The following is a 23,654-nucleotide window of genomic DNA, read 5'->3' on the forward strand; positions in this document are numbered from 1 at the left end:
ATAATAATACTTAGTAAAAACATAATAGCTACTGTAATCTTGAAGAATATGAGCATAAATATTATTTAAATATATCTATAAAAACTATAATTTAATACAAGAATGTATGGTATTTCTAGTGGTAAAATAGCAGATACTTCAAAAAATTTTTTTAAAAAGTAGCAGATACTTCAAATAGTACATTGTTATGTTTCCCTATCTTCATAATCAAAGACAAGGATAGATTTCACTAACACTGTCCTTCTTTTATTCCTCTGACAGAGCAAGCCTCTCACTGAAAAAACTTGTATTCATTGTTCTTCCTACCTTTAATGATCTTTCCCTAAAATCACCAGGGCTGATTCCAACTTGCCCTTCCCATCTGAGTTTCAGTTTGTCTTGCATGGAAAGGATTTTCTTGAGCTCTACAATGAAAGCAATAGATCAATTACTTCCTCTACCTGACCCTTCCAAATCCTCTGCCTCACACTCTCTTTTTTCCTTAGTAGGTTTCACCTTCTTCTCTGTCACCTCAGTATCTCCAGTACTTAGAATGTTTCCTGGCATGTAGTACTCAGTATTTGTTGAGTGAATGAATGGATGGTATCTTTCCATTTGTGCCCTACAATTCACAGCTGCTTCCTAAACTTGCAGTGTGATAATTCAAGAAGACTAAAGAGAAAAAAGGAAAAGAGTAGAAAAAACACCATGGTGTTGTCATGCTGTCCAGTGGGAAACACCTTTTTATTTTATTTTATTTTATTTTTATTTTTTAAAATTAATTATTTATTTATTTTCAGCATAACAGTATTCATTGTTTTTGCACCACACCCAGTGCTCCATGCAATCCGTGCCCTCTCTAATATTATTTTTATTTTTTGATTTATTTTTTAAATTTAAATTCATTTAATTAACATATAATGTATTATTAGTTTCAGAGGCAGAAGTCAGTGATTCATCAGTCTTATGTAACACCCAGTGCTCGTTACATCACATACCATCCTTAATGTCCATCACTTGGGGACCCCATCCTCCCACTCTTTTCCTCTCTCCTCCAGCAACCCTGTTTATTTCCTATACTTTAGAGTATTTTATGGTTTGTCTCCCTCTCTGACTTCATCTTGTTTTATTTTTTCTCTCTTTCCTATGATGCCCTGTTTCCTTAACTTCCACATAGGAGTGAGGTCATATGATAATTATCTTTCTCTGATTGACTTATCTCACTTAGTATAAACAATATTTTAAATAGTGCATTCCTACTCTTCTTTGTTCTTTACTCCAGAGTAAGTCCAAACAATTATATACTAAAAATAGAAACACTGTGGAATCCACATATATCTTTATGTGCATTTTCTCTCTTTAATTTGGCTTTTCCTCCAGGGTTTAAAAATACTACATCAAGAAATATAAAAACATTCAAACTCTTTGACACCATAATTCCTCTTTTATAAAATTAAAGAAGGAACAATTAATATAGGAAAAAAAAACCCTTTATATGTGTATGATCAAGGCATGCTGTTGATACCAGGAAAAAAAGAGAAAATAAATCTAGATAACAATATGGGAATGGTTGAATATGAGGAATATTTAGATAGCAGAATAGTAAATTATTTCTGTAAAGGATTTTTAATGAAAAAGTTTATATTATACTCAAGTGAAAAAAGTATATAAAATTTTATACATAAGGGAATGGTATATACATCTCTTTATCTATTACTTATTTTTTCATGTATTCATTTACTAACCTACCACACTATTCAAAACAATAAGTGCATATAAATACAAAGAAATCACACCAAAAATTTTAATTCTCTTTGGTTGGTAGAAATACAAAGGCTTTTATCTTCTACTTACTTCTTTGCAGAATTTTTTGAATTTTCTGTGTCTACAGTATTTTATAATGTGAAAATACACTTAAGTGAGAAGCATTGCTAAGATATTTACAGGTCACATCTTTTTCCCTGCTCCATTATTAATGTCATCTTGTTCTAAAATGGTGTGGCCTGAAAGAGATTTAAAAAAAAAAAAGTCTGATTTTACATATTAATTTATACATGGAATTGTTTGGACGGAGCCCCTGAGGAAGAATGCCAGAAGAGGGTGTCTCTGAATGGCCAAAAGATGACATCCAAGCAGCTGCTTCACCATGTGTGTTAAAATAAAATGTGTGCCCAGGAAATTCTAGGACAAATGGAATTCATGCTTCTATATCTCAAAGTCGCTAAAGCTTTTTCTTATATCTATTTTCCTACCCTTTAAGGCTTCAGTTTCTGAAATTGTAGAAGTCGTCTCTTCTATGTCTTGGTCTATGGATTTAAATGACAGAGAATTAAAACTTACCGCAAGTGAAATTGAGCAATACTGAAAGCCTGCACTCTTGTCATGACTTGGTCTTCTCTAGAGCCCATCTGCAATCTGATAGCCCAGGAGGACTTAAATATCTCTTTTGAAGATTTAAGGTGTACTTACAGTGAGCTTGTAACTACTGACTTCTGATAATTCTTACCCAGGAGGTGGAAAAAAATGTGAAACTTAAATCAATCCATTTTCTCATTTAGTACTAATCTATAATGGAAAACTAGTAAGTCTGTATCTGAAAAAATAACAACAGATTTTACTTCCATCTGTAGAACTATCCTCAATTGCTGACAAATAAAAGGTGTCGAATTGGATAAAAGGTTTACATAAAAAACCTAAGAAGCTACAATTTGGTTGTTTGGTAGAACATATCACAAGGTATCTTCCATTAGCAGCAAAGAGACATGAGCTTTAGTTGATGGAATCGGATCCATAAATCAGTGCAACGAGATCAGTGTGGGCTTTGCCTCAAAATCATGAGGAACTTTTAAAATATTGGGTTATGCCAGGTCTACTGAACCACCAATATTCAACAGAAAAGGTGATTTGATGCTATCCATCCACAGATGAGTACTTGAAAACTACTAAAGTAAATAATCTTTAACAATCAGTAAATTCATTCATTCATTTATCCATTAATTCATTCCATACTTACTGATAAACAAGTCTGTGCAAAGCACTGGAAATTTATTTTTTTCTCAATTATCTGTTTGGTAAACAACGTGTCTGCCGTCCCAGGCATCCTGAGTATTACATTCTGCTCTAGGATATTCTTTGATGTGCAGGAACTTAGCAGCATAGCCTGGAACTACAGAGCAACCCTCAGACAATGGGAGATAGCAGTTCATGGGTAAATGATTCAGTTCCTGCCCTTCAGGAAGAAAACTGTGGGAGGTATTTATACCCTTCTCAAGAAGTTCTGGCAGAATTAAGTCTCTGTTGCCCAGTATATTAATCCCTATAATCTTTATATAGGTTTTTCTCCTTCCCTGTCTCTCATTCTGTCTGATTTCCCACTTCAGCATGATGGGATCATCTCTCAAATAAATTGAAGAATTTATTTCAAGTGCTGCTTTGGGGAGAATCCAAACCAAGTCAAAATTGAAAAGTAAACCTCTCTTCTTCAGTTCAGGCCTTCAAGAAGACAAGAATATCACTATCCATCATTGAAATATAAATCAAAACCACAGTGAGATATCACCTTACACCAGTCAGAATGGCAAAAATTAACAAGACAGAACACAACAAATGTTGGCGAGGATGCAGAGAAAGGGGAACCCTTGACACTGCTGGTGGGAATGAAAGTTGTACAGCCATTCTGAAAAACAGTATGGGTGTTCCTCAAGACATTAAAAATAGAACAACTCTATGACCCAACAACTGCACTACTAGGTATTTATCCCAATGATACAGATGTAGTGAAAAGAAGGGGCACGTGCACCCCAATGTTCATAGCAGCAACGTCCACAGTAGACAAACTGTGGAAGGAACAAAGATGACCTTCAACAGATGAATGGTTAAAGAAGATATGGTTCATATATACAATGGAATATTACTCAGCCATTAAGAAGGATGAATACCCACCATTTGCAATGGAATGGGAGGAGATTAAGCTAAGTGAAATAAATCAAACCAAGAAAGACAATTATCATATGGTTCCACCTCATATGTGGAACATAAGGAATAGCATGAAGGGCCATAGGGGAAGGGAGGGAAAACTGAGAGGAAAGAAGTCAGAGAGGGAGTTGAACCACAAAAGACTCTGGACTCTGGGAAACAAACTGAGAGTTATAGAAGGGAGGGGAATGGGAGGATGGGGTAGCAAGGAGATGGGTATTAAGGAGGGCACATGTTGTGATGAATACTGAGTGTTATATGCAATTAATGAATCACTGAGCACGACATCAAAAACTAACAATGGCTAATATGTTGGCTTATTGAACATAATAATAAAAAATTAAAAATAACTTTATTAAGGTATAATTAATATAAAATAAAATGCATCTATTTTAAGTAAAAAATGATCAGAAGAAGACATCAAGAAGCAATCAGAGATTTCCTGGGGAAAAACACCTATTACTTAAAGAGGGCTGAGAAAGCTGATAGAGCATGATAAAAGTCTAACACCTGTGGTGCTGAAAGCTGGATCAGAAAAGTCTTAGACTGATTGTAGTTCTAAGAGCATCTTGACAAAGTTAATAATCCCTGAGCCAAGGTTGCCAGTCCAAGTAGCCCCATATCTCCCAGAAATTGTCCTGCCTTACTTTTTTCTTCCTGCCAAGTCACTGACGAGCAGCAGCCAGTGGGAAGTGTGGCCTTGGTGCAAACTCATGGATGAATTTGAACAAAACATTCAAATACATATGTATATCTATGTATCTATCTGTCGAGAGGGAATTATTATAAGGGATTGTTTCACATGATTATGGAGGCTGAGAAATCCCAAGATCTTCAGTCAGTGAGCTGAAGACTTAAGAGAGTTAATGGTGTAGTCCTAGTCTGAATCTAAAGGCCTGGGAGCAAGGAAAGCTGATGTAAATTTGCAAAAGCCATCAGGATCAAGATCCAGTAAGGGCCCGTGTTCCAGTGTGAGTTCCGAGGAAGGAACAGACCAATATCCCAGCTCAGTCAGCCAGGTCTTCAAGTGATTAGATGGCACCTGCTCACCTGAGGGAGGGCTCTTTGCTTTACTCAGTCTACTGTTTCAAGTGTTAATCTCATCTAGAAAACATCTTCACAGACATACCCAGAATCATATTTAACTAAATATTTGGGCACCCCATAATCCAGTCAAGTTGGCATAAAATAAACCATCACACTATCTAGATTAATTTGCCATTCTGCCCCTGCAAAACCTAAATGAATGCAGAATAGTTACCATAGATTTCAGACTATTGTAGACTTACCTAAAGAGAAGCTCAAGTTTCATTCATTCTGCCAAACGTGGCATCATTGCTAAAGCATAAACATTTTGAGAAATAGCCCTTAATGTATATAGCTTGGCCCTGAGAGAGAGAGAGAGGACATTTGGCCATGGGTGCTATGCACCAGAAATTCATTTATCCCTCCGATAAGCTCTTACTCTAACAGGGTGGCCCTGATGATGTTTTGGTGCTCCGGATATCAAGTCAGACACTAAGTCCAAAACTCTTCAGAATGTCTGGATGTTCTTATTTCCCAATGGTAAAATCACTAATAAACAGCCATCCTTTGGGGGAAAACTGGGGGAATCTTCACAATATACCTTTGCTATGGTGCTTCATGTTGCTTCCTCTTAGTCAATCAATAGGTTCTGGATTTGAAAAGGGGCTAAAGCCTGGGAACTAAGCAAGAAATTGTGACTTTTTAACTACCTTCAGCTCATGTTCTTCCATTCTTACATCCTTTTGGTTGTTGATGTTAACTTTTAAAAATAAAATTCATTGGGCTCTCTGCTCAGCAGGGAGCCTGCTTCCTCCTCTCTCTCTACCTGCCTCTCTGCCTACTTGTGATCTCTTTCTGTCAAATAAATAAATGAATAAATCTTAAACAAACAAACAAATAAATAAATAAATAAAATTCTTGTCTAATTTTCTGTAAGGACACCACATTCCATTGGGCACCTTCACAACTCTGTGTGGGTTAAGCAAAACTTGCGGGATCTCCCTTCAACCAGGTTGGTCATTATAGAAATTGTTTGGCGGTTAAGCACCACTACTTGGTCTCTATTTCTTTGGGACCTCATTTTCTTCACGAACATTAATGAGCCCAAGTCTATAAGTGCTTCCTCTACCATCAGCCCTGACCTACTACTGAACTTCTCGTGATGCCAGTGATGACCCTCTTACCAGATCATTTCTGACACATTTGGTAAATTGTGTGTTCTCTGAACACTTTAATGGCACACAATCCTTGGGACAGAAGGCGGGCGGGAGGGGTCCTTTAATTTACTTATATATCCATTTCAGCTACTTCCCTCCATCTATTTTATTCCTTCCTCTACCATCTTCCAGGGCAGCTCCTGCATTCTACTTTGTTCAGCCAAGTTACTTTAGACTTCAAATAATCACCTTAGCTGCGAGTTCGTCCCATTCCCAGAGGCCTTGCCACAGTTTTAAGTGTTTTGTTCTGAGAAAGTGCTCTCAAGACAATGAATTATTGCTTCTCTAGTCTTATATTCTGCCCTTTCCACCCAAATACATTCTCAGGAGTATTCTCCTGACTCCTGTTAAGCAAGCAAAGACAGTTGCAGTAATTATATTGCGAGGGTTCAAATTATGGTTCCATTGACTAGTTTTGTGGCCTCGGGAGAGTTACTTAATTTTTCAATGACTTAGTTTCTTCATTTGCAATATAAGGATGATATATTAGTTCCCATCTCAGAGAGTAATTATGAACATTAAATGTAGTAATATATGAAAAGTGCATAGATTTGTGCCTGCATCCAATCAATACTCAAGAAATATTAGATGCTTGCAGTGTGATGGCCTTTATGTACAAGATGGTCTTGACTACCCTCCCTCTTTGGCTACCTTACATGAGGTACTGTGATATGAAGTGACCTTGGAGAATTCAACCATGTATTAAAATACTGGACAACGAAATAAGCTGCTAATAGCCCTACTCTAACTCCGTGATGGTTATAAAAAATAAAAGCTGGTATTCATACTTTGCAGCTACTTTTCAAAACATTAGAATGGCACTGTTCCAGTGGTGTCTTTTAGCTCCCAGCCCTTTGTAGCCAACTCTCACTGTGGTGGAATGTGATGCATTTTAGAAGCTTCTGTCAGCTTTCCTCAGGAGTTAGGTATTTTCACTTGACTTTAAGGCTGCGAACCATGAACTGTCGGTCTCTTTTAGATCTCGATGAGCTGACCTTTCCCGTGCAACAGGGCCTTGCAGTTGTGTGTCTTTCCAGATTAGACTGAGAACTTGGGCAAGATCATTCCATCAGGAAAAAGGCACCAATTGCATATGGAATGACAGCTCAAGAGTAGAGTACATTGGGGAAAAAAAATTATGTATCTCTCTGTAGCACCAGAAGGGAGCACATATATAAACAGGATTTCACTAAGTATTTTGAATTAAATACAAGGAGATAGGCATGGGAGATAGAAAGAAGTGCACCAAAGCATTCCTCAATGCCACTCTGAACAGGACCTGGTTACTCCTAGATGCAGTGACACTCGCTGAGCTGGACTGGGTGCAATCATAGACAAATGGGTCTAGTGACTAAAAACAGTGAGGGTTCTGGGGGACCCTCACGGTAGGGGCAGCTTTGCAATAGAAATACTAACAAAGTGAATTGTGTGTGTTTCTGAAATTATTTGAAGGCATACAATCATGTTGGCTATACTAAGCCCCAAAAGCTCTACACTCAACAGATAATAGTTCATTCAGCAAACACTTGAGGGCTACTGCACATACTTTAGTGAAGAGTATCTAGTGACATTCATATGGTTCTGAATGTCCACTATTTCCCAGGTATGGGACTTAACTTCTGTCTGATTCATTTACTTCATCTATAAAAACATAATTATGCTTCCTCGAATTGTTGTGAAGACAGAATGACCTAATACATGCAAATTATACCCGGCATATGATAAACTTTCAATAAATCCAGTAATTGATTTCGTTATGAGTGTTCCTCTGGTATAAGCTCTGCATAAAACATGTCCATATCAGTTGGGGGCTTATAAAACTGTCAAAACTAATAACAAATGGATAGTACAACTAATGCTGGGGTAGAGTAAAACTCATTAGAACTCTGTTAGCCAGGGGTAAACAAATAGATTGATGGATCTGCTTTATGAGCAAGAATGAATGTAGGAAAGAAAAAAGGTTAAGATAAAGTGAGAAACAAAGGAAGATGAGAAAAGAGAAAGTTGTGTGTTTTTTGGTTTTGGTTTTGTTTTTTGTTTTTTTGTTTGTTTGTTTATTTGTTTTTTTGGTATAAGGAGAAAACTATTGTTAGGGATATCCACTGAAAGTTGCTAAAAATTAGAAGGCCTTTCCTTTAAAGAGGTACATACAGAGACAGCACTTTGCATACAGTATTATATACAATTTATGTTTTTTTAATCAGCATTCCGAACATAGATTTTCTTATGTTTTATTAATTATCAGTTGTGGGAGAAAATCCTTCCCCAAACTGTAGCTGTAATTCAGGAACTGAGAAATGGCTATAGAGAAACTTTGTACTGACCCTAAAGACACACGGAGGAAGCCAAAAAGCTAAGAAACATCTCATAACTCAATCTGGCATGGTCCGTGGCTTTTAATGGCACTTTGCAAAAAGAAGCACAATGTTTTTTTCCAGCACTGGGCTCTGTGCCAGCAAGCTGAGAACATTTGAACATTTATGTGTGCACCTAAATCAAGAAGCCTTTCTCAGGAACAGGAAAATACCACCAGGTCTTTGTGGTCTTGCAAATTGATCCTTTTTTCCCAGGACCTCCGCGTGGTCCAGATTATACGCAGCAAGGCTGGAAGTATCCTGGGACCAACTCTCCAACTCTGTCAGACTTAAAAGGCAGGTCAAGTTAATTTTTTTTTAATTTAAATTCAATTAGCCAACATATAGTACATTATTAGTTTCAGATGTAGTGTTCAATAATTCATCAGTTTTGTATAACACCCAGTGTTCATCAAATCACGTGTCCTCCTTCATGCTCATTTCCCTTTACCCCACCCCACCCCCACCCTCCAGCAACCCTCAGTTTGTTTCCTATAGTTAAGAGTCTCTGATGGCTTTTCTCCCTCTCTTTTGACTTCCCATTTAGTTTTCCCTTCCTTCCTCTGTGCTCCTCTGCTCTATTCCTTATGTTCCACATATGATAATTGTTTTTCTCTGCTTGATTTATTTCACTTAGCATAAATTCCCCTCCTGTTCCATCCATGTTAATGGATGATAAATATTCATCCTTTCTGATGGCTAATATACCATTGTGTGTGTGTGTGTGTGTGTACACACCGCATCTTCTTTATCCATTTTTCTGTCCATGGACATCTCTGCTCTTTCCTTTCACAGTTTGGTTATTGTGGGCATTGCTGCTATAAACATTGGGGTGCAGGTGCCGTTTTGGATCACTACATTTGTATCTTCAAGATAAATACCCAGTGGTGCAATTGTAGGATCATAAGGTAGCTCTATTTTTAACTTATTGAGGAACATCCACACACACACACACAGTGGTATATTAGCCATCAGAAAGGATGAATACTTATTTTCCAGAGTGGGTGCACCAGCTTGCATTCCCACCAACAGTGTAAGAGAGTTCCCCTCTCTGCATCCTCGCCAACATTTGTTGTTTCCTGCCTTGTTAATTTTAGCCATTCTGACTGGTATGAGGTGGTATATTGTGGTTTTGATTTACATTTCCCTCATGCCAAGTGATGTGGAGCATTTTTTTTAATGTGTCTCTTGGTTGTTTGTAGGTCTTCTTTGGAAAAATGTCTGTTCATGCCTTCTGCCCATTTCTTTTTTTTTTTTTTTTTTCTTGACTGGATTATTTGCTTTTTTAGGTATTGAGTTTGATGAGTTTTTAACAAAGCTTGGATACTAACCCTTTATCTGATAAGACATTGCAAATATCTTCTCCCATTCTGTAGGTTGTCTTTTAGTTTTGTCTACTGTTACTTTGCTGTGCAAAAGGTTTTTATCTTGATGAACTCCCAGTAGTTCATTTTTATTTCTGTTTCCCTTGCCTTTGGAGATGTGTCTGGCAAGAAGTTGCTGTGGCTGAGGTCACAGAGGTTTCTGCCTGTATTCTTCTCTGGGACTTTGATGGAGTCCTGTCTCACATTAAGGTCTTTCATCCATTTTGAGTTTATTTTTGTGTGGGGTTTAAGAAAATGGTCCAGTTTCATTCTTCTGTATGTGCCTGTCCCGCTTTCTCAACACCATTTATTAAAAAGTCTCTCCTTTTCTCATTGGATATTATTTCCTGATTTGTTGAAGATTAGTTGACAGAGTTGAGGGTCCTTTTCTGGGTTCTTTATTCTGTTCCATTGAACTATGCTTCTGTTTTTGTGTTAATGCCATACTGTCTTGATGATTACAGCTCTGTAATATAGTTTGAAGTCCAGCATTGTGATGTCACCAGCGTTGGTATTGTTATTCAACATTCCTCTGGCTGTTCTGGGCCTTTTTCGGTTCCATACAAATTTTAGGATTACTTGTTCCAGCTTTGTGAAATAGGTGGATGGTATTTTGATAGGGATTGCATTGAATGCTCTGGGTAGCATAAACATTTTAACAATATTTATTCTTCCAATCCATGAGCATGGAATGTTTTTCCTTTACTTTGTGTTCTCCTCAATTTCTTAAGTGTTTTGTAATTTTTAGAGTATAGATCCTTTACCTCTTTGATTAGGTTGATTTTTAGGTACCTTATGGGTTTTGTTGCAATTGTAAATGGGATTGATTCTTTAATTTCTCTTTCTTCTGTCTCATTTTTAGTGTATAGAAATTCAATTGATTTCTGTGCATTGATTTTATATCCTGTCATATTGCTGAATTCCTGTATGAGTTCTAGCAATTTGGCGCTAGAGTGTTTTGGGTTCCATATAAAGTATGGTGTCATCTGTGATGAGTGACAGTTTGACTTCTACCAATTTGAATAACTTTTTTTTTAAAGATTTTATTTATTTATTTGACAGAGAGAGATCACAAGTAGGCAGAGAGGGGGGCAGAGAGAGAGGGAGGAAGCAGGCTCCCTGCTGAGCAGAGAGCCCTTTGGGCTCGATCCCAGGACCCTGAGATCATGACCTGAGCCAAAGGCAGAGGCTTTAACCCACTGAGCCACCCAGGCACACACACCCCCTTTTCTTTCTTTTTGTTGTCTGATTGCTGAGGCTAGGATTTCTTGTACTATATTCTGCAACAGTGGTGAGAGTGGGTATCTCTGTTGTGTTCTTGGCATTAGGGGAAAAGCTTTCAGTTTTTTCCCATTGAGAGTGATATTCACTGTGAGCTTTTTGTCTATGGCTTTTATGATAATGAGGTATGTCCCCTCTATCCCTACACTGTGGAGAGTTTTAATCAAGAAAGGATGCTATACTTTGTAAAATGCTTTTTCTGTATCTATTAAGAGGGTCACATGGTTCTTGTCCTTTCTTTTATTAATGTAGTTTATCACATTGACTGATTTGTGAATGTTGAACCACTCTTGCGGCCCAGGAATAAATCCCACTTGGTTATGGTGAATAATCCTTTTAATGTACTGTTGGTTCCCATTGGCCAGTATTTTGGTGAGAATTTTGGCATCCATGTTCATCAGGGATATTTGTCTGTAATTCTCCTATTTGGTGGAATGTTTGTCTTATTTTGGGATCAAGGTAATGCTGGTTTCATGGAAAGAGTTTGGAAGTTTTCCTTCCCTTTTTATTTTTTAAAACAACTTCAGTAGAATAGATATCAGTTCTTCTTTAAATGTTTGGTAGAATTCCCTCTAGGAAGCCATCCAGCCCTGGATTGCATGGAGTCTAATGAGCATCCTACTAAACAATGGGTGGGCTAACCAGAAAATTAAAAAATAATTTTTAAAAATTCATGGGAAAAAATGAAAATTAAAATACAACTGTTCACAACCTTTAGGATATAACAAAGGTGATCTTAAGAAGAAGTACAAAGCAATCTAAAAAATTAGAAAAGTCTCAGGTACACAAGCTAACCTAACACCTAGAGGAACTGGAGGGGAAAAAAAAACACCAAATAAAGCCTAAACCGGGAAAGGAAAGAGAAGAAAGAAACGTAGTAGAAATCAATGAAATATAAACCCAAAGAATGATAGAACAGATCAATGAAACTAGAAGCTGGTTCTGTGAAAGAATTGATAAGATTAATAAACCCCTAGCCAGACTCATCATGAGTAAAAAAGGAGAGATCATGACCAACACCAAGGAAATACAAATAATATTAAGAACATATTATGAGCAACTATATGCCAACAAATTAGGTAATCTGAAAGAAATGGATGTATTCCTGGAAACTTATAAACTACCAAAACTGAAACAGGAAGAAATGGAAAACCTGAACAGACCCATATCCAGCAAGGAAATTGAAGCAATATCAAAAATCTCCCAATAAACAAGAGTCTGGGGCTTGACAGCCCCTCACAGTAGGCAAGAAAGAATGTATAAAAATGCTGTCCTGTTTGTTCACTTCTTCTCTTCTTTCCTTCCCAGGTTATTCTTTCAGTGGTTCAATTAGAAAAGCATTTTTAAATAACATTTAGTTGTCAAACTCATTCTTTCATTAATGCATCTGCTCAACAAATATTTACTGAGTACATTTTTAAAAAATTTTTATTTATTTTTTTAAAATTTCTTTTCAGTGTTCCGGAATTCATTGTTTATGCACCACACCCAGTGCTCCATGCCATATGTGCCCTCCTTAATACCTACCACCAGGCTTACCCAACCTCCCAACCCCTCTCCTCAAAAACCCTCAGTTTGTTTCTCAGAGTCCCCAGTCTCTCATGGTTCATCTCCCCCTCCAATTTCCCCCACCTCACTTCTCCTCTCCATCTCCCATGTCCTCCTTGTTATTCCTTATGCTCCACAAATAAGCAAAACCATATGATAATTGAGTATCTCTGCTTGACTTATTTCACTCAGCATAATCTCTGCTATTATGAACCAAGTTGATAAAAAAGTTGGGTATTCATCCTTTCTGATGGAGGCATAATACTCCAGAGTATACGTGGACCATATCTTCTTTATCCATTCATCCACTGAAGGGCATCTTGGTTCTTTCCGCTGTGAAAGTGGTGGCCATTGGTGACTGTGGCCATTGCTGCTTTGAACATTGGGGTACAGATGGCCCTTCTTTTTAATACGTCTGTATCTTTGGGGTAAATACCCAGTAGTGCAATTGCAGGGCCATAGGGTAGCTCTATTTTTAATTTCTTAAGGAATCGCCACAATGTTTTCCAAAGTGTCTACACCAACTTGCATTCCCACCAACAGTGTTAAGAGTGTTCCCCTTTCTCCACATCCTCTCCAACACATGTTGTTTACTGTCTTGTTCATTTTGGCCATTCTAACTGGTATAAAGTGGTATCTCAATGTGGTTTTGATTTGAATCTCCCTGATGGCTAGTAATGATGAACATTTTTCCATGGGTCTGTTAGCCATTTGTATGTCTTCTTTGGAGAAATGTCTGTTCATGTCTTCTGCACATTTTTTGACATGATTATCTGTTTTGTGTGTGTTGAGTTTGAGGAGATCTTTATAGATCTTGGATATAAGACCTTTGTCTGTAGTGTCATTTGCAAATATCGTCTCCCATTCCTTGAGTTGCATCTTCAATAGCACCAAGAACCATAAGATACCTGGGAATAAACCTAACCAAAGAGGTAAAGGATCTGTACTCAAGGAAATACAGAACACTCATGAAAAAAACTGAAGAAGACACAAAAAGATGGAAGACCAGTCCACGCTCATGGTTTAAAAGAATAAACATTGTTAAAAGTCTATACTGCCTAGAGCAATCTATACTTTCAATGCCATTCTGATCAAAATTCCACTGGAATTTTTCAAAGAGCTGGAGCAAACAATCCTAAAATTTGTATGGAATCAGAAGAGATCCCGAATTGCTAAGGAAATGTTGAAAAAGAAAAACAAAACTGGGAGCATCATATTGCCTGATTTCAAGCTTTACTACAAAGCTTTGATCACAAAGACAGCATGGTACTGACACAAAAACAGACACATAGGCCAGTTGAACAGAGAACAGATATGGACCCTAAATTTTATGGTAAAATAATTTCAACAAAACAGGAAAAAATTTCCAGTGGAAAAAAGTCTCTTCAATAAATGGTGCTGGAAAAACTGGACAGTTATGTGTAGTAGAATGAAACTTGACCATTCTCTTACACCATACACAAAAATAAACTCGAAATAGATAAAAGACCTCAATGTGAAGCAAGAATCCATGAGAATCCTAGAGGAGAATATAGGCAGTAACCTCTTCGACATCAGCCACAGCAACTTCTTTCAAGATATGTCTCCAAAGACAAAGGAAACAAAAGTGAAAATGAGCTTTTGGGGCTTCATCATGATCAAAAGCTTCTGTACAGCAAAGGAAAGAGTCAACAAAACAAAGAGTGCATATTTTTTAATGTAGGAGAGGTTAATCATCACGTTGCCTTTAATTTCCGTGTGTATTTGTTAAGTGTGTTTCTATGGTAGGGGAAAGAAAATAAATGTATATAATAAGGCAAACTATTACCATCTTCAGCTGTTTCTATAAACCATCAGTCCAATAAAGTCATCTATGATTTATTCAACAAGTTTTATTGAAAATCTATGAGGTTCTGAGCACTGTTTTAGGCACTGGGGTTGCAGTGCTAAATAGAAAACAGTGTCCCTTCTCTTAGGATGCTTACATTCCAAGGGGATGGAGACAAGCCATAGCTATATAACAAAATGCCATATAATAGATCAAATAGTGAAAGTGCTAAGAAAAAAATGCAAACAGGATAATGGGATAGAGGATAATGGAAGAGATTCTATTTTAGAACGGCTGACCAGAGGCGGGATTCAGCTAAGGTGACACAGACTGGAGTACTAAATGGAGGGAGCTCCTTCTCCAGTCTCCAAGAATTATTCCCGAGGAGGTGATAAATAAGGGTATGCATGGCTTCTCTATCTGCCTGTCTGACTTCTCAGGGAATTAGTATGAGCAACGGCTCCAATTGTTAGGTAGCAACGTTTGACATAGGGGTCGCCTCTTGCCTGAGAAGCAAATGTAAACTGTGCTTGAGGAAGAAATAATGATGCTTGTCAGAGGATACCGGCCCTGGCCAGCCTGCCAAGCTGAATGTGGGCAGAGTGAAGCTGTGCAAACTTTATTGAGGACAGTTGTTCTTGAGAATTTCTGGTCTCTTCCAAACAGCCAAAACTCATTTATTATCTCAGTCTCCCGAATCAAAGCTGTGAGAAGGGAACATGTCAAGATAGCAATGGAACAAGATAATGGGTGTAAAATGACAAAAAACAGGAAACCTCTTCCCCAATGATTCCAAGTACTGTCAAAAAGAAAAAAAAAAAAGTCTGTTGAGTATGGAAAAGGCAACCAAAACTGCAGCTCAGCATCTATGAAATGACTTGTTAACTTTGCCTGCATAAGACTTTCTCGTGAGCTACTGGCAGAAATCATACCCAATTAGCAAATTAGCAGGGTTAGGAGTGGATACAGTGATGTGAAGCAATGATTTCTCTAAGTACATAGTTTTGGTTAATTCTTAGCCAGGAGGTGCCTTACTTACATAATCATAATCTTTATTTTAAACTGAGAAAAAAAAATAGAAAAGAAATAAACCCTTGACAACTGAGTATCAGTGTTCTGTTCTAAATTATATTTTATACAGGATATATTTTATACAACGTTATTGGCTAGACTTCAGAGAATTCAAAATTATAGTATTTATTCCTTTGGTGAGATTGAGGGGCAATAATTACATATTTCATGATGCATGGGAACAAATAATTCTCACCCCAACGAGGCAGACCACATCACAAGATGGGCTGGTAAGGCTGGTCACACTTACTGCAGGCGTTGTCAAATTTCCCTGTCATTTTTGTTTAGTTTTTTGATTGCTTTAATATATTTTCTCAGTGGTTTGCAAATTCAGTAAGAAAACTGAGTATCAGAGGTAATCTCACTTATAACAGTGAGATAAAGGATAATAAATAACTTTTATTCAGCTGTTTGCAAGGGATGATATTTCCACATCTCTGGAATTATGTGCAATTTCTTTTTCTTTCAACCTCTCTTGATTTTTCAAGATTTCTGCTATAAATATCTATGCATTTTATTACTTAAAAACTTTACATTAAAAAGCAGTAAAATTATTCCACAGAGTGGTTCAACTCTGTCTTCTAGTCAATCCTTCTGGTGGTTCATGTTCAAACTGTTAGGTGTGCAACTAATTCTTCTCTAATTGATAGGCCATTTAAATACTTGAAGATAATTATTCATATTATTATTTTTAAATATTATTTCTTTCTTTAGTTCCCTCTGTCTTCTCTTGGCTTAGCATTTTCCTTCTCTCCACCTTGACCCAGTCACATTACTTATTCCTTTCTTCATCTTAACATTCTCCTTTAAGCTGGAAATAGCTTATCTATGGCATTAAAACCCGAATGAAGAACAAGGGTGTTTTAATGACAAAGGGGGAATCCATTGTGCAGCGTAAAATAATGATTTTTCTAATACTTATTTTACCATGCTGATTTTTGGAAAGGTTCCAGTTGACTTAAGGCCTGACATTTGATTTTCACCTACGTGACTAAATTATGTCCTCTGCTCCCACTCCCACCAAGGTTGTGCTTAAGCAACTAGTTTTTCAACCCAAATTAAGACCTTAACATCTTTATAAATACTAAATTTCAATTTGTTAGATCGCCTGACCTCTCAGGTGCCAAATTATGTTGTTACTACTGATACCTTCTTCTCCTCTAGTTTCTATATTACCTAGATCCAAGGTACTCACATATGTGATAACTAAAATCCTTGCACAAGTTGCTAATTAAAATGTTGAACAGATCAGAGTGAAGAAAAAATTCTTGTGACAAGTTGCCACAGACTCTCCCTCTCACTGGTCATGGTTTATTAATTGGAATTTTTTGATAAGATAATTAGCACTTACTCATGATTGTCCTTGCAATTGTCCTAACAACTTTAAAAACAAGCAGTGAAGAATGCTGACCCCATTTCTTACAAGAAAAATCAAAGCATTAAAATGGTACGCTTGGATCCAAATCTGGGTGGTCTGCCTCCAGAGTGTAGGTTTATAACCTCCACCATTGTGTATGTCAGTTACTCCTCTCCAAAATTTTTGACTTCACATTGCAGTTGGATGACTCTGTGGTTGCTTTCCTTCTCATCTTGCCTGTGCCAGTTACCTTCCTCCCCATGCTCGTATAACTTTGGTTTGGCTCCCATCCACTGCTTCAACACTTTTCCATAAAAATACAAAAAAAGACAAATTACAAAATGTGAAGCTATCTTGAAAATGAGGCCATGTCTGTTCACCTAGATCTAGGAATTAAATATATGTTCATAAAACAAAGAACCCCTTCCTTAACCTGGATTCAATAAGAGCTCCTTGTTAGAACACTGTTACATTTAGTCTGTACCAGCCAATCTGAGACATAAGGGAGAATAAAAATCAGTGTATACAGGAAAACTATCCATATAGGAAAACAAAGAATCAGAATGAAAATCTAGAGAACTAGAGAATAAGGGGTCTTCTGCCACCTGACTGAAGCAATATCGCTACAGTGTTCACCTGGCATACCTGAGAGGTTGGGTTCCACAATTAGTTTCTTGATGTCAGGAGTAAAATTTGCTTCCAGCTGGTACTAGAAAGGAATATTCATTCAATACATCTCTTCTTTCCTTCACCTGCTCTCAGCCATGTGCAGAATCTTTCACCCCTCATTCTTCACTCATGATCTCAACCTCCAGCTTCTTCTCCAAGTGATTTCCCCATTTTTGCACAGAAGTCATGTTAGGCGAAATGGAACTGGAGGGTGGATGGAGCTGAGGAATCAGGGTAGAAACCAATTGACTGCATGACAACAAGAAGCCCGGGCATCTGTCCTTCACCAGTAAGGGCTCCTGAGGATGTCTTTAACATTCTTAGAGAAAAAAAATAATAATATTTTAAGATTCTTAAAATAATGCAGGTGATAAATATTTCTATTTATCTCAAATTTAGATAAGGGTCCATGCCAGTATAAATGAATAAAATAAATAAATGGGAAGAAAGAATATCTCTTACAACAGAATTTCAATAAACATAGAAGAAATGACAGAATCACAAAGTCACCATTGCACAGATATTACTATAATGAATTTGTTTAGGTGGAAATTATGTGGGTGAACTATAGTGGATGAATTTATGATGAGAAACAAGATATTTACTGAGTCACAAAGAATCCACAAAATATGTCTTAATTACAAAGAGTTATGGCAACGTTGTAGTGAACAAATCTGGTAAACATAATCTAAACAAATGATCGTAATTAACTAGTAATGAGCCAACTCAGTATCATCTGCCTCCTGATAATATGCAGTGAGAAAGACAGAATATCACTTTAGTAACACTCCTGCAAAAAGAATAGACCCTGAATCTATTCATAAAGAAACCTCGGTACAAATACTCAAGGACAATTAAGAAATATTCTACATGCAGACTGGCCTGAACTCACCAAACATGTCAAGATCATGTAAGCTCATGAAAGATTTGTCAAAGTTTTCTAGATTAAAGATGTCTAAATATACATGACTTGTAAATGTTATTTGTGAACCCAGATTAGTATTAGACCAGTAATATGTACATATATATACTATTTCACTATAAAACCTTTGGTATAAAAGACATAAATGAGACAATTTTTTAGTAAGTCTTTAAATTAGATAATAATATGGTTTCAATATAATATCCTGCTTAAAAGAATGCTCTTGTTTTTAGGAAATACACAATGAAGTATTTAGGAGTTAAAATATCTGCCTTAGTTTTGGGAAATATGTAATCATCAGTTTCTTTATTTCATCTAGTTTTTCTATTCTCCACTTGAGAAATGGACTCTGGCTCTTCCAGGGATGAAGCAGAAGGAAAGGTATAAGGGACAAATAATGTCTTTTGGGTACCAGTGTCATTTACTTTGGTGCTTTCTGGGCTTCATGGATTTGGGAGGGAACAGATTCTATTCTTGCTTCATGAAAAACTTTCCTCCAGGACCACTTGACTGTGCTTCCCAAGGTATGGGCCAAGCATCTTCATCTAGCTAATTACAGTTTTTCTTTAGTACCCGGGGATTCAGTACTTCAGCCTGTATCCTGGGTTTACACCCCACCCTCACTACGGTCAGTCCAGGTTTAAAGTGCCTCCATATTCTTGGGTGAGAGTCAGATTTGGTCTTTGGGAAATACTAATGCATCCTCAGTACTGTGAAAATCTTGAATCTAGTTCTTCTCTAATTCAAGTACTTGCCTTGATTCAGAGCTTCTAGCAAGCTCATTTTTAAATTTAGATTTTTCAGCGCATGGTTTAGAGTTCAGGTCACATAGTTTATGTTCTTTCTTACTTGACACTTTCTCTTCTCCCATGGTGAAAAGGTAAAATGCCCTGGAATCCTAACACATTTTTCCCCCAAATAAAATTGTCTCTTTCTGATTTCTCAGCCCTAATTCTTTTAGAGGTGAGGGCTTGTGTGGTGTCATAGAATTCTCCACCTTGTCTTTTATAAATACTGCATGAGAGGTCTACCACCTCTCTGAAATGTGAGAACATTCACCACTTTTTGTTGTTGTTGTTGTTGTTTTGGAATTTCTGACACCTTAACTGAAACTGAGAGAGAAAAGAGTTTTATTTTAACATCTTAATGTATGTGTTACAATAATGATCATCTGAAAAAGTAGCAGAATCTCCTGTAAGTTGAGGTTGTATACATGCTGAGAAAGGGTTTAGAGCGGCCATTCTAAATAAATGTATTTACTTCTAAGACTAAAGTATGTGATACATTATTTGCATCATGTTTCTTGGGATTCAGTGTTTATTCTGTAGTTTTCATGTGAAACACAGGTAAAGATGAGATGGGCATCCATAACTCAAGTAAAGGGCTCAAAGGCATTGATCCCAAAACACTAGAAGGAAGATAACTAGAAAAAAATAAAAAGTAATTATCTGTTTTGCTATATGTCAATTTTTTGATTTAAATTTAAATTTTTAAAAAATTATAGATTAACAGGAAATTGATAAGATAGAACAGAGAAGACCTATATACTCTCCAGTTTCCCCATTGGTTGTATCTAACCTAACTATAGTACATTATCAAAATGGGAATAAAGTGTATTTTATCACAGGTGCAGATTCATGTAACCACCATAGCAATCACTATATAGAACTACTGTGTCACACCAAGATCTTTCTTGTGATCCTTTGTAGTTCTTTTGCCCTCAACATCTAAACCTGGCAACCACCAACCTGTTCTCTATCTCTGACATATCAATAAAGTTAAATAAATAGAATCATGCTATATGCAATCTTTTGAGATTTTTGACTCAGAAAAAGATTCTGGAGATCCATCCAAGTACTTTCATATATGACTAGGATGTTCCCTTTTGTTGCTGAGTACTATCCCATGGCATTGGTGGATTACATTTTGTTTAACTCTTCACCTATTGTAGAACATTTGGGTTCCTTCCTATTTTTGTCTTTTACAAATAAGCTACAATGAACAATCATGACAGGTTATTGTGAAAATGAAAGTTTTCATTTTTATGAGTTGAAGGCCCAAGAGTCTGATTGCTGGGTTTTATGGTAAATGTATGATTATTATTGCAATAAATTGCCAAACTAATTTCCAGAGTGGCTGGATCATTGCACGTACCCATTAGCAACATATGAAGAATGTAGTTTTTTGGGAACCTCACAAAGTATTTAGTATTGTCACTATTTTTTGCTGTTGCTGTTGGGATTATAGCTGTGTAGCAACAATTCATTGCAGTGTCAGTTTGCATTTTCTTAATAGCTGGTGATGCTGGGCATCTTTTTGGTTTTTTTTAAAGATTTTATTTATTTATTTGACAGAGACACACAGTGAGAGAAGGAACACAAACAGGAAGAGTGGGAGAGAGAGAAGCAGGCTTCCCACTGAGCAGGCATGTACTTATTTGTCACTTATATTTTCTTTGGTGGGACATTTCTTTTTGCCTTTGTCCCATTTTCCAACTGGATTGTTATTTTTTGTTTGTCTGCTATTGATCATTGAGTGTTCTCTATGTATTCTAGATATCAGTCCTTTACAAATATTTTCTCCAAGTCTGTAGTTTACTTTTTGATCCTCTTAACAAGGCTTTTTCACGTATATTTTATTTTGATGAAGTTTAATTTATCATCATATTGAGAATATGTACCCTTGATAAGATAATGTGAGGGTAATGACACTTTAATTCTGTGCTCTTCCTCTCAAAAACAAGTTACCCCATTCTGGTCATAAAAAACTTCAGAGGGGCACCTGGGTGGCTCAGTGGGTTAAGCCGCTGCCTTCAGCTCAGGTCATGATCTCAGGGTCCTGGGATCGAGTCCCACATCGGGCTCTCTGCTCAGCAGGGAGCCTGCTTCCTCCTCTCTCTCTGCCTGCCTCTCTGCCTACTTGTGATCTCTCTCTATCAAATAAATAAATAAAATCTTTAAAAAAAAAAAACTTCAGAAAAATTCAGATTAAGGCATGTTCTACAAAACACCTGACTTGTTTGCCCCAAAACTGCCAAGGTCATCAAAAACAAGGGATGTCTGTGAAACTGTCAGTCTAGAGGAGCCTGAGGAAACAGGGGTACTAAATACAGTATGGTATCTTGATGGGATTCTGAAGCAGAAAAAGGACATTAGGTAAAAACTAAGGAAATTCAAATAAAGTATGGATTTCGGTTAATGACAATATATCCAAACTGGTTCATTTTTCACTATGACAATTGAACATTACTAATGTAATTTAATTTTTTTGAGAGAGAGAAAGAGGAGAACACAAGCAGGGCAAGAGGCAGAGGGAGAGGGAGAATCAGGCTCCTTGCTGAGCAAGGTGCTCGATGTGGGGCTCGATCCCAGGACCCTGCAATCATGGCCTGAGCTGAAGGCAGACACTTAACTGATTGAGCTACCTGGTACCCCTAATGTAATGGTAATAATAGAGGATAATAATAATTATAATTAATAATACAGTGTAGGGTATGTGAGAACTCTCTGTACTATCTTCGCAATAATTCTGTAAATCTAAAACTCTTCTAAAATTTAAAGTTTACTTTAAAAATGGAAAAATAACTGACATTTAAAAATTATCAAATTGCTCACTGACACATACATAGGAAAAAAATTGGAGCTGGATTTTTGAATGCAAGACTCTAGAACCAGAGCCCCATAATTAAACCAGGATTCTATAGGATGGATTTAATGTGACTGTGTCATTCTGTGCATCTTCTGTAGAATTACAACGAACCAAATTCTAGAACAAATAGTACTACGTGGCATAAATCTGCTTACCAGGAAAGAGGGATCTGAAAAACTACCTACAGTATAAACCTTTCAAGATGCCTTAAAAGAATTTGTTTGATAAAGAAAGCTGCATATACATACACACACATACACCAAGACCAACTATCCAAAATACCCAAATGTGAGTAGCAAAGTGAGAAATATTTTGTGGATTTTGGGGAGCCAGTACATTAATTTTATTTCTACTAGTGGAAGTAAGTAAGAGGTAAAAATAGCTTTTTTTTCAATTTTAATTAATAGGTAATCTTGTAAGTCCATTTTTAGTACAAATTATATATATTTAACATATACAACATGATGATTTGATACACATATATCAGTAAAGTGATTACTGTCATCAAGCTAATAAATATATCCATCTCCTCACATAATTACCTCTGTGTGTGTGGGGGTGTGTGTGTGTGTGTGTATAGTGAGAGTGCCTGAAATCTCTTAACAAATTTTCCAATATTCAATACAATATTATTAACTGTAGTCATTGTGCTGTCTATGAGATCTGTAGATTTATTCATCCCAAATAACTGCAACTTGGTACCCTTTAACCAACGTCTCTCCATTTCTCCGACCTCTCTGCCACTGGTTATCACCATCACCATTTTACTCTCTGAGTCTATGTATGTGACATTTTTAGATTCTGCATATAAGTTAGATTGTTTAGTATTTTTCTCTCTGTGTCTGGCTTATCTCACTGAGCATCGTGTCCTCCAGTTTCATCTGCATTGTGTCAAATGGCAGGATCTCCTTTTTAAAGACTGAATAGTATTCCACTGACTTATTATTCCATCTTAATAGATGTTGAACAAATACTTAAGGAATATTGTTCAATGAATCTGAATTGCTAGTGTCCCCAGGTGTGAAATCATGATTCTGTCTGGAATTTCATTTGTTAGCTCTGGTCTGGACAAACCTCTGGAATGCTAACTTTTATCAAGGGTCTTCTCTCTAGGCACTTAATTATCTTATCTTTCCTTTTTCTTTACTATCCTTTCCACCTTCTCTCTATTCTTTCCTTTCAAACTCTCTCTCTCTCTCTCTCTCTCTCTCACACACACACACACACACACACACACACACACTCCTTATGTATATTTCCCTTATTAAGTCCTGCTGGCAACAGACTACTGCAACAGAAAGGCTTGGATAAACCAATTAACACTAGGGTGCAAATAGCTGACAAAACCTGAAATGTGTTAAATAGTTAGAAATATTTGCATATTAATTAAGGAAAGAGCATTTCCCTCAAAGACAGAAGCCTTAATGAAGGAAATC

This window comes from Mustela putorius, unplaced genomic scaffold, assembly GCF_011764305.1.
Source record: "Mustela putorius furo isolate JIRA1106 unplaced genomic scaffold, ASM1176430v1.1 tig00000407_pilon_pilon_pilon, whole genome shotgun sequence".
NCBI classification, from domain to species: domain Eukaryota; kingdom Metazoa; phylum Chordata; class Mammalia; order Carnivora; family Mustelidae; genus Mustela; species Mustela putorius.